A 4,101-nucleotide genomic window follows, 5' to 3' on the forward strand; every position below is an offset into this window, starting at 1 on the left:
AAACATACACATCCACCATTAAAAGGGAAAATGTTATTATTTAAAATATCCCAGGGTCGCCTGGGTGGCTCAGTTGTTAAGCATCTGCCTTCGGCTCAGGTCATGATCCCAGGGTTCTGGGATCGAGCCCCGCATCGGGCTCCCTGCTCCGCTGGAAGCCTGCTTCTCCCTCTCCCACTGTGTCTCTCTCTGTCAAATAAATAAATAAAATCTTAAAAAAAATAAAAATAAAAATAAATAAAAAAATAAAATATCCCAGAAAAAAAAAGATAGGACAAAGTTGGAAAATACTCCGGAAAGAAATAAGGTAGAACAGTATTGGCAAAACAGCGATTATTGTGAAACCAGATGCTGAGTGCCAAGGGGCTGTAGCCTTCTCTAATTTTCCATGTCTTTGAAATTTTCATAATAAAATCATTTAAAAAAATAAAACACAGTTATCAAACCTAGAGGCAGGGAGGCGAATGTTCTTTCACAGAGACCTAAAACCACGTCCCATTCCCCAATGGAAAACGTGAGCCCATAATACCTACTAGAAGGTCTGAGTCACGGGGGCAGACGCTCAGGCTTCATTCTTTCACACGGGCTGCATCCCCTGTGCTTAGAACAACTAGTCACAGAGATAAACGCCCCAGTAAAGTCTGCCAAACCAATGAGTGAATGATTATCAAGCCTCTTATCTGCCTTGTGGCTTCTGGCTCCGTCTCCGAGATGCCCTGTCCTGCTAACTCTCCCCAGAGCGGGCAATAAATTAACTTGGAAATTTGTACCCCAACATGACAAGCACTGCAAAGCTAAGCCTTGTGTGAGGAGCTCCTGCTGTTTTTCCTTTACGGCCACACCATTTGGCATCTGTTACCGTGGAAAACATCTAGAAAGTTTCAATAACTGTCCACAATCACATCTGGTGGGCACCAGACATTGTCTGCTAAATGCGGCCAAAGGTATTCCGTGATATTACTAGGCCACTGGCCTTTATGTATTTGGTCAGAGAATCTCTGAACCAGACACTGTGAGGTTTTATAACCAATGTCCCAAGTGGCTCACGTGCCATCAGCCTGGGAAAGGCAGAAGGACCGAGGTGGTCTCGGGAGCCGGAAATGACCTTGTGCTTTAGGAATCCGCCGCATACCTGCAGCCCAACGTCCTCTGAGCCTGCTCTAAGCCGCTGAGAAGCACATCCTCGCCCCCTCACACCTGCGGCTGAGCAAATGCCACGTTCTCTCCGAAGATACGATCTGGGATATTCTGGGATCACATTCGGGTACCAAATTAGGTGTCTCAATTGAAGGTTGAATATACTACAAGTCTAAATCTATCCAGGAGGATAGAAAGACCTCGGTGGGATCGCTTTTGTGTATATAATTAAAAGACAGTAAGAGTGGGCTGCTTTATTACACAAAGCAATTACAACATCATTTCTTTTTTCCTTTGCTGGAGGATATGGGCCACATTTCTGTGAAATATCCATATGCCTTCTGAATCTGCTTATGTATTCAGTGTAACTCTTTTGAATATGGCAACAATAAGAGAGATTATATGACTAACTTAAAGACCCAAAATAACAGAAACAATAAAAAAAAAAGTCCTGCATTGGGCTCCCTGCTCAGCAGGGAGTCGGCTTCTCCCCCTCCCTCTGCCCCTCCCCCCTGCTCATGCACTCTCTCTTTCTCTCACGAGCTCTCGCTCTCAAATAAATAAATCCAATCTTAAAAAAAAAATTCTACACAGAAATAAAGTAGAAATGGCCCATAGACAAATGAAAAGGTGCTCACTCTCACTCCGATTAAGGGAAGTAAAGTGAAAATTGCTGGTCTGCTGAACCAGTCTCCTAATAGCAACCCCTCATTCCATTGTTGCAGACAGAGTAATCTTTTAAACACAAAAATCAAGTTGTCTTTCCACTGCTTGCAACCTGGCTTCCCAGTTCACTTCATGGGTATACTTAAATATAAATTGTACCATATTTTAGCATAAGCTGAATATAAATTACACGATGCTGCAACTCTTTGCATTTACAGTGTCTTAGAAATCTTGTCATGTTAGCACACAGAGATCTGTCTCTATGTAGCTGTGACAAAGGGCCAGTGGGGCTAAGGTTCGTTTAGCTATTCTCTTATTAGTTAGCATTTAGGTAATTAGCAATTTTGCACTGTTCCAAATACGGCCCATGCGAACATCCTATATGTGACTTCTTGTTTTACTTCAAGAGTTTGTCTTAAGGAAGAGCCTGAGAAGTAATTTTATAAAACCCCCACAGTCACTGCCAAGCTGCCTTCCAAACTAGCTGTGAGGACACCCCACCCATGGAGTGCGAAAGCCCTACTTCCTCACACCTTTGCCAGTGTTTGCTTCTCCACGTTCCTGGACTGCCTGTCTATGCCTGTGACTCCGCATCAGTCTTTCATTCTGGGAAATTCTCGGGTGTTCTTGAATTATTTCTTTAAAGACTCTCTCTCTCCACCCTCTCCATTTTCTACGTGTGAAGGGTGGAACTCTGAATCTACAGCTCATGTGATCGCAGTTTCCTTTTCTACTTACCTCTTCCACTGCGTGGTGGGAGGAAATCGTGACTCAGTCTTCCGAGTCACGAGGCTCTCTGTCGCTGTCCAATACCTGCTGGCACCTGCTGGCACTGGGGGGGGGGGGTCCTCGTTGCACAGCCCCCGCTGCCCGCACCGCCCTGAGCGCGGGGGCCCAACCGACGGCAGCCCCCGCCTGGCCCAGCAGCCATGGGCACGTCGGGGCGGCTCCTGCATGCGGTGTTCCTGGGCGCCCCGGGCTCGGGCAAGCGCACCCTGGCGTTGCGCATCACCAAACACCTTCAGCTGCAGAAGTTCTCCAGCGGGGACCTGCTCCGAGACAACATGCTGAGGGGCACAGAGTTCGGCGTGCTGGCCAAGGTTTTCATGGACCAGGGGAAGCTCATCCCAGACGACATCATGACCCGGCTGACCCTTCACGAGCTGAAAAACTTCACCCAGGAGAGCCGGCTGCTGTGTGGTTTCCCCAGGACGCTGCGGCAAGCTGAGGCCCTGGAGAGAGTTTATCAGATACACGGGTGATGAACCTGAACGTGCCCGTTGAGGTCATCAGGCAAGGCCTCTCCGCTCGCTGGATCCATCCGAGCAGCGGGCGCGTCTACAACCTCGAATTCAACCCTCCCAAAGGGGTCGGCTTGGACGATCAGACTGGCGAGCCTCTGGTTCGGCGTGAGGATGACAGACCGGAGACACTTACCAAGGGGCTGAAGGCTTACGAAGACCAAACCAAACCCGTCCTGGAATATTACCGGGGAAAGGGGGTGTTGGAAACCTTCTCCGGAACAGAAACCGACAAGATCTGGCCCTCTGTGCATGCTTTCCTGCAAACAAAAGTTCCACAAATAGACCAGAAAGCATCGGTGACTCCGTGAGGGCCAATGCTTGTGATTATTAGCAAGATGAGCAGAATCTCTTCCTCCTTTCTTTTAGAAGTTCCTTGTTCTAAGGCTCCACGGTGTATGAATTCCTTGAGACTTATATTAGTTTCGTTTCTAGGAATTTTATTTTGGATACTAGGGGTAATGCCAAATGAGTTTCCATGCTGAGATTTGTCTTTGGAAATTGCCTAGTGTTGTTTTATCCAGCTACGGGTTTGCAACTCAAAAACATCAGAGATGTCCAAGCTTCAAAGAATTCTTTTAGAGCAAAATGAAAAGAGCAATGGGTAAAAACCTGACTTTTGCTCAGGAGGGAAAAGTGATTGGTGTCATATTTTTCTGGAAAAGTAAAAAAAAGTTACATTATACTAATTTGGAGACAATATCTCATCAGAGGCTTTTGTGTAGCCAGAAGCCAAAAAAGGCATTTCTAGCACATGGGGCATGGTTTTGTGAGAGGCTGTATCTATAAAATTCCAGATAAAAATAACTGGATTTACAGATTCTGGGCAGCATGCAAATTCACTGCTGCCTTTAATCTAAGAAACCTGTCAGGTGGCTGGCTAAGCTACACTTATTTTGTTGTTAAACACACTTTCAGTTTACTTGGAATTTTCAAGTTGCTATAAAAATGTATCAAATAACATTTAGGAAAATACTACTTTGATGTGACTTGTTTT

At 46.0% G+C, this 4,101-nt stretch overlaps 1 pseudogene; it reads left to right on the top strand.

Annotated features, from left to right (window-relative positions):
• Positions 1-2,732: 2,732 nt before the first annotated feature.
• On the top strand, positions 2,733-3,415 carry LOC123855440 (GTP:AMP phosphotransferase AK3, mitochondrial-like; annotated as a pseudogene).
• Positions 3,416-4,101: the final 686 nt, after the last annotated feature.

The sequence above is a fragment of the Mirounga angustirostris genome, unplaced genomic scaffold, assembly GCF_029215605.1.
Source record: "Mirounga angustirostris isolate CCGP_5_RB_7025 unplaced genomic scaffold, mMirAng1.0.hap1 SCAF_7, whole genome shotgun sequence".
Classification (NCBI taxonomy): domain Eukaryota; kingdom Metazoa; phylum Chordata; class Mammalia; order Carnivora; family Phocidae; genus Mirounga; species Mirounga angustirostris.